Genomic DNA, 13,877 nt, shown 5'->3' with positions numbered 1-13,877 from the left:
TCAATGAAAACACTACAAAATGACACAACACAAGTATAGAAACATAGAGAATATTTATCTAAACAAAACAAGACCAAAATTACAAAAATCCACAATTCACAAGTCAAGTTCTCACTTAAAAACTATGAGGAGTCTTCATGTACTTTTAAACACAACACTAAAGCTTTTAGTGTGAAAATGTGCCTGTGTGCATCAAAAATAACCCCGCACGGGTGAGTGTGCTTCAAAAAGGGCTCGCGATGCATCAATATCACTCACGAGTGAGACCTTGCGTTGTTTCTCCTTCAGTCGAGTCGGCGTGCATCATTCCTTCTCTCCATAGGAGTGCGATGTGTTGATTGGAACCGCACTCTCGGGTCCAGGCAGGCCTTGCATCGCTTTTGCACACCCAGCGATGTTTGTGTCAGAAATCCTGCCGCACGATGACCCAAAAAACATGCAGCACGTCGTTTCTCTAGCTGTGGGCATCGATCTTCCAGTCGCATTGCAGACGAGCATCAATTTTCATCCGCAAAGCCAGCGGTGCGTAGATTTTTCAGCCGCAGATCAGAGTTGTGTCGATCTTTTCCCCGCACGGCGGTCGGTGCTGGAATTTCTCACTCTTGGGCTGCCAGCATCTGTTTTCAGGGTCCCAGGAACTGGATGGGCACCACTTGGCAGAGTAGGAGTCTCATCAGAGTCTCCAGGTGCTGGCAGAGAGGAGTCTTTGCTGTTCCTGAAACTTCCACAACAGGAGGCAAGCTCAGTTTCAAGCCCTTGGAGAGTTCTTCACAAGCAGAAAGGCACACAAAGTCCAGTCTTTGTCATCTTGCACAGGCAGAAGCAGAAACTGCAGGATAGCTCCATAAAGCACAGTCACAGGCAGGGCAGCACTTCATCCTCAACTCTTCAGCTCTTCTCCAGACAGAGGTTCCTCTTGGTTTCCAGAAGTGTTCTAAAGTCTGTGGTTTTGGGTGCCCTTCTTATACCCATTTTGACCTCTGAAGTAGGCCTACTTCAAAGGAAAGTCACTCTTGATTGTGAAACCCTGCCTTGCCCAGGACAGGCCCCAGACACGCACCAGAGAGTTGGAGACTGAATTGTGTGAGGGCAGGCACACCCCTTTCAGGTGTGAGTGACCACTCCTCCCCTCCCTCCTAGCACAGATGGCTCATCAGGAAATGCAGACTACACCCCAACTCACTTTGTGTCACTGTCTAGTGAGATGTGCAACCAGCCCAACTGTCAAACTGACCCATACAGGGAATCCACAAACTGGCAAAGTCACAGAAATGCTATAAGCAAGAAAATGCTCACTTTCTAAAAGTGGCATTTTCAAACACACAATCTTAAAATCAACTTTACTAAAAGATGTATTTTTGAATTTTGAGCTCAGAGACCCCAAACTCCACATGTCTATCCGCTCCCAAAGGGAATCTACACTTTAATCAGATTTAAAGGTAGCCCCCATGTTAACCTATGAGAGGGACAGGCCTTGCAACAGTGAAAAACGAATTTAGCAATATTTCACTGTGAGGATATATAAAACACATTAGTACATGTCCTACCTTAAACAGACACTGCACCCTGCCCATGGGGCTACCTAGGGCCTACCTTAGGGGTGTCTTACATGTAAGAAAAGGAAGGTTTATGCCTGGCAAGTGGGTACACTTGCCAAGTCGAATTGGCAGTTTAAAACTGCACACACAGACTCTGCAGCGGCAGGTCAGAGACATGATTACAGACCTACTAATGTGGGTGGCCCCACCAGTGCTCCAGGCCCACTAGTAGCATTTGATTTACAGGCCCTGGGCACCTCTGGTGCACTGTACTAGGGACTTACCAGTAAATCAAATATGGTAATCATGGATGAACCAATTACATACACATTTTGTATAGGAACACTTGCACTTTAGCACTGGTTAGCAGTGGTAAAGTGTACAAAGTAACAAAACCGGCAAAAACAGAGTCCAGCACACATCAACAACCTGGGAAACAGAGGCAAAAGGTTAAGGGAAACCACACCAAGGATGAAAAGTCGAACATCTGGTATGTAAGTGGAACATTGTTGCGCATGTAACATTTTGCAAACTCAGCCTCCCTTTGCGAGAAAAATGTCTAACACAAGACGATTTTGCAAAACCATTCATCTCAAGGCAATCATTTCAGTGTCTATTAATAACATGGCACCTGCAGTGTCTGTAGATTACTTATCTGCTATTGTTGATGGCTTCCTCATCTTGATATCATTGAAGATCACACATATTGATGAAATTCTGGCACCAAAAATATCTCCCACAATCTCTGAACCATTAGCTCCTCTATTAAGTATGGAGTTTGATTTCTCATTCCATATTGGATCATTAAAATGGTCCACATGATAAATCTTTGGAAAATACTACTCCAAGGTAACATGTACCATACCAGCCTTTCAGCAGCTTGTAATAGGCATTTTCCCATATATGAAATAAACACCTGGTATGGTGGGATCTTGTCCATTCTGCACAAAATTCCAAATGCTTTTAAACGAAGACACATGTCTACACTCACTAGTTTGTGCAAAAAGTGTCTCCGTTTTTGATCTAGGTCTATATAAACATAATTTCCCTACATATTGCCAATCTAAGGCCAGGAATCCCTGATGTCCAACCACTAAATGTGTTGCATCCGTTTCCCAATTTTGTAAAACTATTTCTATTTTAGCTTTCATAGCTCTTTTCCTTTGCTCAACCTGTCCAGTAAACTCCTTCTCTACTGTGCTAAGAATGCAGGTCATATTGTTCTTCTGGGCATAAACTGTCACTGTAGGCTCAAAGAAACCTTCCACTGTGCCAATGTTCTTTATCTTTGCAACACTGCTTAAATGTTTCATGAAGGGGACAATTGAGAACACTAGGTTATAATTTGAATGGAAGTACTGATAATACTCCTGCTGATACAACAAGGTTAATAATAAACTACATGAAATTCCATAGCTTAGGGGCAAAATATGATATGTGAGTCCTTCGCTTACTGATAAAGACAACTGTGTGCAAATGTATTATTCTCTAGCTTTCATGGTGTCAATGTACTCATAAAGTAATTTATAATACACATTTGTAAATATTTCTCAACTTTATACAGGGGATCCTGATTTGCAATGGGATTTGCTAACTTGTTGCACTTGTGGATGTAAATATCTCAAAGTCACTTGTTATGGGCAAACTCAATCCAGTGAGCATTAATATAATCATGTTTATTGTAGCTACTACTAACCCTATACATATATATTTGCATTTACTACACCTATTGTGATTTTACTCCCTGAATTCTCTCATTTCAGACCAAATATTTTGAATTAAAAAATCAAAAATTAAAAATTCAAAGCAGCTTTAATGTGTCACTATCTCTTATCACTCCTTTTTTATTTGTAAGCAAAGCAATAATCAAAAATGGTCTCCTCAAAAATGTAAGTTATTCACAAAATTACTTGATCATCTAGAACATTCATCAAGAGCTTTCTCTACTTGCAAATGTTCAAAAAGCTCTTTCTCAAAGTTCACTTTCTCCAATAAAGGTACAGCTTATAATCATTAATAATCACCGCCAAAACGCAATGTCTTTGTTCATCAAGCAGCAGTGAGATTTCAAAGTTCAGCTTCACAGCAATTTCAAACTCAAGAATGTTGAACTGGATTTGAATTGTTAAAGCAAAAGGTTGTGAATTCCTTCTCCCAGTTGTTGGCAGCAAAATATGTTGATTCAGGTGCTGAGTATCTTTGACTTGGTATGCTCTTTCTCTTTGATCGTCTGTTTTCTTGACCCTCAGCATCACTGTCACTTTGACTCGACTCTTTAGTACCTTTATTAATGGTCGGAGGCACTTGTACAGCTGACACTGAATATTTTGTTGGCCAATTGTCTCCTGTTACAATTCTTTTATCTACAGTAACTGGTCTTTCATCAGCATCCGAGCTAGGATGAGTCAACTGACTCTGTCTTGACCCCTCTGTACCATACAGTGTTGTGGACTAGTTCAGATCCCCATAAGACCGAGCTTGTGCTATAGTAGCCACTTGTCCTTTCCAAACAGCTTGGCTAACCTGATTCCTCTCACTCGCTGTAATGGACTCTTATCGAATAGATGCTGTATCATCAAGGGGACCTGGAACTTTGTGAGTATGACTCACAAGTACCAACTTCAAGAGACAAGCAAACTTCGCAGCTGTATTGGGTGCTAAAACCACCTGGTGAGAGTCTTTCCAATGCGGTTCCAAGCACATTTTCCTCACAAGCTTTTTCACCATGACCCAGCAACCAGGACATAGGCCATGACAAAGCTCCTACTGTGGCTGTGCTGTAGCTTCTCCAATCTGATGAGACAAAAGATGAACCACGTTAGCCAGTCCTTTGCATTAAACCAGCACCAAGTCACCAGTAATGTTCACAAGCGTATTTGCAGGCACTGCTAGCAATCTCATGGTTCTCCCCATGATAATCTCATGAGGGGACAACCCAGTCCTTCTGTTGGGTATATTGTGCATACTCATCAAGACACGAGGCAATGCGCCTGGCATTTTTGAAGTGGTGGATGTACATACTTTCACTGGTCTGGACTTTAGGGTTCCATTAATCTTTCTACAAGTCCTGAAGCCTCAGATCTGTAGCTGCAATGCAATTTTTGCTCAACTTGTAATGCTGCATACAACAATTTAGGGATCTCACTGTTAAAATGAGTTCCTCTATCTGACTCTACAGAAGTCGAAAAACCCAATTGCAGTATCAACTCCCTAAGTAACAGCTTTGCTGCTGTAAGACTATCAATTCTTCTGGTCGGGTAAGCTTCAAACCAGTGTGAAAAAATGCAAATCAAGACTAAGATATATTTCAGTCCATTGCACACAGGCAGCTCAATAAAGTCCAGCTGCATTCTGTTAGACTGACCTCCAGATCTACTTATATGGCTCAGTGTGGCAACTGTGCAATTCACTGCATTCATCTGCTGCCATGTGACATCTCTGTGGCACATTGACTCTGCAATCACTCTGAATTTGCGAATACACATGTCTGTCTGAACATTCTGATAATTTCATCACTACCTATATCTGCCTGTCGATGATAATATCTGGCCATAGGGAAAATAAGCTGTTTGGCAACACTGCTCTTCCAGCACTTGAAACCCAAACATCATCTTCATTGCTTTTGACACATCCTGTTCTAACCCAGCTCTGCTGTTTTTCCCCTGCCACTTCTTCCTGCAATCTCTTAAGTTCTTCCCAAGAATCAATAGCGGTTAACCGGAAACTTTGACTTGTCTCATCACTTGTTTTGTTGCTCTATACCCCATTAAAGGACGTGCAACTAAGGGCGCAGTATCTCACCACTCCAACAGCATATATATTACCTACGGTTACATAGGGCCTGATTACGATCATGGCGGATGGGATACTCCGTCATAAACATGACGGATATCCTGCCTGCTGTATTACAAGTTCCATTATATTTTTTGGAACTTGTAAAATGGCAGGTGTGATATCCATCACATTGTGATGGAGTATCCCATCTGTCAAAATCATAATCAGGCCCATAGTCAGTAGATGTTCTATGCGATACACACTCAACAAGAGCAATTTTTGCAGGCAGCTCTAATGCATTTAACAGATTGTAAATCTTATCTCCATTCTGGATAGAAGATCAAGAGGAGGTTATGAAACCGCTATTTGACCACAACATTACAGACAATATTTTATCCAAGTGTTCTCCACGCATTATCCCGGGATCTTAGACCTCAATGGACCCATGAACAATAACAACAACTGCGGACGTTCTTTAGCAATAATTACCACAATCAAATGAGCACAACGACTCTGCAAAACACTTCACAACATCACACTTTACCACAATCTTCAGGACAAAAGCAATGCAAATGCAAAACCCTATCAGGGGTGTGGAATTTATTAAAATATCTACTTGTCCATGGGACAGGTTGCTTCTCAAATCTACTTGTCCTGTAAAAAGATCTATTTGTCCCTTTGTCGCCATGTTGTGTGGCGACAAATTATGGCAGCAATCTCATTATGTAAGTGCTCTGATAATAGCCTCTCTGATTATGCCAGGGCTACTACCATAGTAGGGCTTGAATACTTGCAGTTTCAATCCCTACTGTAGCAATTTCCTTATTTTGCCACCTTTCTGCAGATCTGCATACTGGGGCTGGAGGAAGCAATAAGAAATAGTTCCAGGGCTGGCATGCCTTTGAGTCTGCAAACCTACTAACCTGCATGTTTTAAAGATTTTTACCAGTTTCTCTCTAATATTTTCCTATAATAAGAAAGGTTGGACATTTACTCCTGACAATGACAGAATTAGAACTTCTTCCAGGGTTGGGAAGAAAGTGGCTGGAGGGAAAATGAACTTGCAAATGCTCAATAGATTTTTATATGAGCAAATCTACACATCGTATTTACCCATGCTAAAATACAGTTCACAAATATTTTATAGGGGTACGACATATACCATGGGTGCACTTTTGTGACTTTCTTTAAGAATTTGGGGCCACATGCAGGTAGGTTCAGATTTGCGACCTGCAAATTGCGAGTCGCAAATCCTAATGTAGGATGGTGTCCCTGACACCATCTGTGATTCGCAAGGGCTTCGCAAATGCCCACCTCATGAATAATCATGAGGTGGGTTGCAATTTGCGAACCCCTCGCGAATGGTGGCCCTCACAGGGATGGTGGCCTGCTGGAGACAGCAGACCACCATGTCTGTGACTGCTTTTCAATAAAGCAGTTTTTTTTTTTTGTAATGCAGCCCGTTTTCCTTAAAGGAAAACGAGATGCATAACAAAAACGAAAAATGAATTCAGAGCAGGCAGTGGTCCACAGGACCACTGCCTGCTCTGAAAAAATGTTTACAGTGACATTCACAATGGGGAAGGGGTCCCATGGGGATCCCTTCCCTTTTGCGAAAGTGTTAGCACCCATTTGAAATGGGTGCAAACTGCGATTGGTTTGCGCCCGCATTCACGGTCACAAAACAAACCTACATTGCACTGCGAGTCGCAATTAGGAAGGGAACACCCCTTACTAATTGCGAGTCGCAAACCCGTTTTGCGATTCGGTAACTAGGTTACCGAATCGCAAAACTGGGTTTGTGCATTGCAATGTGCTTTTTGCACATCGCAAACAGCGAAAGTCGCTGTTTGCCACATGCAAAAAGCTACCTACATGTGGGTCTTGGTCCCTAATTAGGTCTGGTGTTAACAAAGACATTTTGTTTTTATTAAACTTCTATTTCTCCCTCTTTCGGCTAGCTTTACTGTGAGTGATCGCATTCTGCTCTTCCACAAGGAGTATATTGCCACACAAAGTAGTTTTGTTCCGTGTCAGGAACTACAGTGGCAATCAGTGACGTAACAAAACTGGAGGGTGCCCCTTTGCAAAGAACATGGAGGAGCCCCCTCTGCAGACTCACTCAGGGCAGGTGCTGTGCTGAAGGGGCCCCCTGGAGAGTGGCTGCGGAGCCTTTGTTATGCCGCTGGTGGCAAAGTGTGCTTTTAGAGTTCAAAAACTTTTTGGGGGGTTTTGCCAGTGTTTGTTACAATGTTGAGGGCCTGGTAGCTCCCACAACAATAAAGTGTTACAAAAGCCATGTCAAAACAAGACATGCATTGATGAAACTAAAAGACTTATAAAAATATGTCAGATCAGTTGGCTTTGTCAGTGTTTGTTTATTTTCATGCTTCCCATAATCGTGTTGAAAATGGTTACTCTGATTTTCCATTAGAAATATTTTTGGGAAATACTAGCATGCATCAACACATTTTACTAAATAACACTTCATTTGCATCTAATCAGAGAGCATTCTGGGAGCATTATACTTAGCCTCATAGCCTAAACTTTTCAAACATGTGTATATACGTTTTTTTTTTTGTACTGGAACCAACGTCAGTAGTGAAGTGTGACCTTAAAACATTTATTTACAGCACTCACCCTAATAATGAAGGCTTTCAAATAATGAACCATAAATACAAGTTCGAACAGCATTATCTGTTGGGAACACATTACCTCAACTGCAGAGAGTTCCACTCTCTGTAAACAGGCAGCCAAAGGGTTTGTGCTGCAGGGGGTTGGGCCTATTTGTTCCAAGGACAAAGTAAACAGAGAAACTTGTTTCCCTTGACCCCAAACGAGATGTCCTGGGTGTTGGGCAATAGGAATTCCATATCCCTGCCCTATTAATACTCACACATCCATCACTTTTAGGCATAACCTGCAACCTCATCAGTCTTCAGAATGGACCATGGAACAGAACTCAGGGTGGGAAAAATTTGCACTGGGTTATTGCATATGGCCAATCCTACCTCCCTAACTCTATACATAAATAGTTCTCCATTCTTGTGGGACAACCCATTCCTCTGCTATCAGATCTGCTGAAACAGTTTCATTTTTTGCTGGAATCAATGCTCAACTTCAGGTCAATGGTTTATTGGACCCTGCAACAGGATGTGGTAGAACTGCACAACTCAATTTCAATTTAAACTAATTAACTTCATCAGTATGACCAATTTAGCCATACAAGGAAAACTCCACTCAGGAATAAAGTTAAGGGATTTATTACAAACTCAAGATCAATGACATGTAGACAATTCTTAAGACAAAATTATAAAGATACAAGGTCACCAAGCATTTCCCAAGGAGAGAAAATAAATTCAGGCAAACCAACATTAATAAAACTAAGCATTCAATAAGAAGAGTACAAAAACATTGATATGATTACTTGAGATACAGAAATCAAGTGTTGCTTAGGTTTGACCAGTATCAGTCAATTTCAAATCAGCCGAGTTATAATTTAGCTGAGCACAGGGGAAAACTTAATATTTGTCAAATTAAGGTATAACATGTATGGGATAAAACACGTGGGCAAAAGACAAAAAAGGACAAAAAGGGCAAAAAGAATTTGGAAAAAGGTAGTTTTGGGCAAGAAGGTACTAACTAAGGGGGCAAAATATAGGGAAAGCATCAGCAGGTGTCCCTGTGAGCAGCAGGACCCATCCATCATATGCCCGAGCTCTGGGTCTTCTGAGGGTGCTTCTCGCTCTTCTGGCTGCAGTCTCGTCTGATCACAGCATCTGCACCTGAGGCAAAAATATCACATACTTTCCCTTTCAGAGGGTAAAATGCATACTCCTTATTCCTAAACCTGTCCCTGTGTCGAGCAACAAGCGGAGCAACAGGCGAAACGTCACAGAAGAAGGTGATGGATGGGACTCTCGCTTCCAAGGCTGCCGGAGATTTCCAGGGTACAGACACAAATTGCTCTGCCTCTGACACAGAGGGTGCCTCAGCTGTGTGCCTGCTTTATGCACCTGAGGCACAGAGTAGGCACACAGTAGTCTGCTTTATGTGGCTGTTCAAATGTCTGCACATGCTCTGATGACAAAACAACTTCAACTCAGTGCAGAGCGCATGTGCCAAATTTCAGTGAGCACGCCAGAGTTTCTTTTGCCAAAGTGGGTGGCAAAACTCAGCGAACTCTATTGGTGGAGCAGAGTTTGCCACCCCCCCCCCCTACTTTTCAGGTCTATTTTCAGGAATTATACGCACAGAGGAAACTATTAGACCCTGCAAAGGCACAAAAATACTGAGATGCAGCTGGTCTTCTGAGAGTATCCGAAGTCTTTGGGGAAGCCATGGACCTCCCTCTAACAGGCAATGTAGTCTATAATTTAGTGCTGTCCCTCATGTCACAGAAGTCATCAATATGTGACAATATATGCATTATGTTAACCAAAGTACTAGCAGTTTGAATGTAGAAAGATGTACAAAGAAGTCCTTTAAATGTGCATTAGTTTAGACTGATGTTAGAAGCCCTGGTGTGTTGCTTATAAGTCAAATGTTTGAAAGATTCAATTGATATTATGTTGTAATTTAGATCTTAGACTAACAGTGTGTATTTAAACGATACTGAATTTCATTAAATATGCGTGCAAAAATAGAGAAATGCAGCTCTGAGTTATACTGACTGACGTGTTAACAGAGTCATTTTGTTTAAAGATACTGTAACATGGACATTAATGAAGAATATTAATATTGAATTTATAAGTTTACATATTATAATGTGTCTATTAGAACGGATTAATAAATGTGTTGTTTTAACTCATTTGCATTAGCCTGAGTGAGGCCTACTAAGCCCGTATTTCTTGACTGTGCAGGAAATGCTGAATCATTTTCATACCATAAACTTTCTTTCAGAATTTGTTCTCATGAGAAGGCTAGCTTTGTTAATAGACCCCTATTGTTTTAGACATAGAGAGAAGTGAACTTGTGTCCTTGGATGTAGAATTTCCTGAACCACTGACTAGCATTATATACAATTGTTTCAATCCTGTGTGGAGCTACATGGATGGATGAGGTTAAAATGACAGACCTGGGAAAATGTGCCGATGTAGCAACCCGTGTCGTGTGATTGATAGCTATTGGATAGTGCCCTTCAATGTAATGTGGACTGTCTCTCAGAATGAATGAGACTGTTGTATGAAGTTTCATATAACTTTGACCAGTTGAACTTTGGTCACTCCATCACAGGGTTGTCAGATTCTCCTTTGGCCAGACTTCCAGATGTCCCTCGACCAAATGCCTTGCTAATGAAGCACCCTGAATGCTGACCCCCTTAGAGAGTTATCTTCCTCTCTGCTTTGCACTTTTTGAGATGCCCCGTTGAGACTTAGAGGTTTTCTCCCTAACCCCTGCAGAAGACTTCTGAAATGCTTACTAAAGACTCTTAACTATTCAAATAACAAAATATTGAAAATGAGCAGAAAAAAAAACATTTGTGACATTTTCACCTGTAACTTTTTGTCACCATGGGCAATTTACAAAAGCAATATACCATTACATCTGCTAAACACTTCTCGCTGCGGGGATATATAGGGTTTGTAGATTGTCCAAGAACATGAGGACCCAGAGCCAACAACTGAGCTGCATCTTACAATGGTTTTTCATTGTGTACTGAGTATAGACTGCTTCATAAAGTGAAACATAGGTGTAAAGGAAAACCTGTGTATTCTGAAATAGACACCATATATGGAGTTTAGCAGCAGTGGTTGTTCTCACATTTCTGAATTTGCAGGGACCCCTTCTAGCATGTTATTCACGAGGCCTTTTATTCAAAATGTATTTCTTCTTGCACAATGGCTTACATTTGGAAGGCACCAGTGCAAAGAAATCTGGTTGGTTCCAAAATTCAATAAGGATACATCACATTTTTCCACTGAAACCTGACACATTTTTGTGATGTGAGTAGCTGTGAATTATGGGCCACAGCTCAGTTGGATCCTTATGAAACCTAGCACACCTGCACATTTCTGAAAACTAGGCACATAGTAGGATACAGGGTAAGATGACCTGCATGGCTCTCACCAACTTGCCTTACACAGAACCCTGTGTAAATCTAAAACTTTCATTAAAAACACACAAGTCCCTCACATATCATTGAGAAAAACGACTGGAATCTGTGATGAGCCACAAATATTCTACTGCCCTGCATTTCCCCAAATCTCCCAATAAAAACTGTATGGAACTTATGTGGGTAGATCTAGTGCCTACTACAGGAAGAGACTCAAAACTCAACATGGATACATCACATTTTTCCACTTAAAACTTGCCCTTTTTTGCAATGTTGGTAGTTGTGGGTTTCGCACCCTAGCTCAGCTGGCACCTAGGAAAATCTAGCAAACCTGTACATTTTTGAAAAGTAGACACCTAGCGAATTTCAGAGTGGGGTAACTTTCTTTGCTGTCACTAGGTTTCCCTACCCATAAGCCTTTGTATACCTCACACTTTGGATAACATATACATTTGCAACTCATTCAAGTGAGGAAAACATCTGGAATCAATAGGAAGCCTCAGATTTGCTTCCACCCTGAATGCCCCCAAATCTCCTAAACAAATGGTACCTTAGTTGTGTGTGGGATCATGCCCACAACAGGAAATAGCCTAAAACGCAAATGGACACATCACAGTTTTCCACTTGCAATGTCAGTAACTTTGGATTTTAGTCCCTAGCTCAGTCGTCGCATAGGGAAAGCAAGCAAACCTGTAAATATTTAAAAAATAAACACCCACAGAATTCCAGGGTGGTGTGACTTGCATGGCCGTCACAAGGTTTCCTTAACCATAAGCCTTTGTAAAGCTCAAACTTTGGCTAAAAACACCCATTTTCCTCACATTTCTGTGAGGGAATTTCTGGAATTTGTGAGGAGCTATACATTTTTTACCTCGCAGAATTTCTCCAAGTCTTTCGATAAAAATGGTATCTCACTTCTGCAAGTAGGCCTAGTGCCCATAACTGAAAAGGCCCAAAACGCAACATGGACATATCACTTTTTCCAGTGAAAATTTATGCTTTCTTACAACGTTGGTAGCTGTAGATTTTGGGTCCTGGTTCAATCGTCACCTAAGAAAACCTATCAAACCTGTACATTTTTTTAAACCAGACTCCTTGTGAAATCCTTGTGAAATTAAAGGTGAGGTGACTTGTGTGGCTCTCAAGAGGTAATTTTACCCCAAATCCCTAGCAAACCTCAAACTTTGGCAAAAAACACATATTTTCCTCACATATCTGTGACTGAAAGTTCTAAAATCTGTGAGGGAGGCACACATTTCTTACCACCCTGAGTTCCCACACATTTCCTGATAAGTGCAGTATCCCCTTGAGGCGGTGGGCCGAGAAACTGTAACACAAAATGTCCTAAAGTACTGCATGAAAGATCAGTGATAGGGGTAGGCTTCAGTTTTGAGGACGTGCTCGGCCACCACCCAGTGAAACCTACCAACTATGCACATTTTTTTAAACTAGACACCCAGGGGAATCCAGTGAAGGTGACTTGCATAGATCCCACAATGTTTCACTACTTACAAGGTCCAGTGAACCTCAAACCTTGTCTAAAATCACACATTATCCTAAATGTCTGTGGTAGAAACTTCTGGAATCAGCAGAAATCAACAAAAATTCTGCCACAAGCAATACCTCACGTTTCCTGATACAAACACTGTTTTCATTTTGTGGCTGGGCCTAGTAACTGTGCTAGGATTGGATCAAACCAAGGTCAATTGGAGGCCCTTGGGTGTGTGTCTGTTGTGTTGTGATATGTTGTACTATTATGTTGTATTCTGCTGATTGTTGCTAGAGAGTTCTTTTGATATTCTCATTTTTCATTATCTGATATGCAATTTTGTTCAGTTATTATAACAGTGTTGCATTCTGTGTTAAGGTTGTTCTTATATTAGTGTGTAGTTTATTTATACAGGTCTAATTTAGAGTTTTGCGGAGAGGGTCCTCCATTACAACGATGCCATGATTTAAAGACGAGCAGACTACTCTATCTCTATCACTGATGTACTCGTTTGACAGTCCGACAGAGTAAGGGCCATCAAGGTTTGGCAATTCAACTGCCTGTCCAATTTACATTGGCCTGTCGAATTGCAAGTTTTTACTTTGCCTTACCGCCATGAAAAACGTGGTGGTAGGAGACAGTAAAAATGTTTAACTGAACCCTCACACCATGGGATGAAACCCCCATGGTTTGGTCATTCGTTTTATTTTATTTTTTTTAAAGACAAAATCATGTCTTGGGACTTTGTTTTTAAAAAAACATACGCATGGTTAAACTTTGATGCACGGTAGCTTCTGTCAAAGGTTTAATACATTCACAGGAACATTCTTGCTGGCAGTTCCTGCCAATGTTTAAAGTTGTCCACAGCCCTGGCAGACAACCCTGATTTTGGTGGGCACGAGACTCTCGGTATGCCAGGAGTAAAGTACTCCACAATAGGGACAGACCTCCACCCGCCACACTCTAAATCAGCCCCTTTATTTATTTTCTATTTTATATACTGCAACTTAACTAAGATGAT

Source organism: Pleurodeles waltl, chromosome 11, assembly GCF_031143425.1.
Source record: "Pleurodeles waltl isolate 20211129_DDA chromosome 11, aPleWal1.hap1.20221129, whole genome shotgun sequence".
Lineage (NCBI taxonomy): Eukaryota > Metazoa > Chordata > Amphibia > Caudata > Salamandridae > Pleurodeles > Pleurodeles waltl.
Note: the sequence above shows the minus strand (reverse complement) of the source record.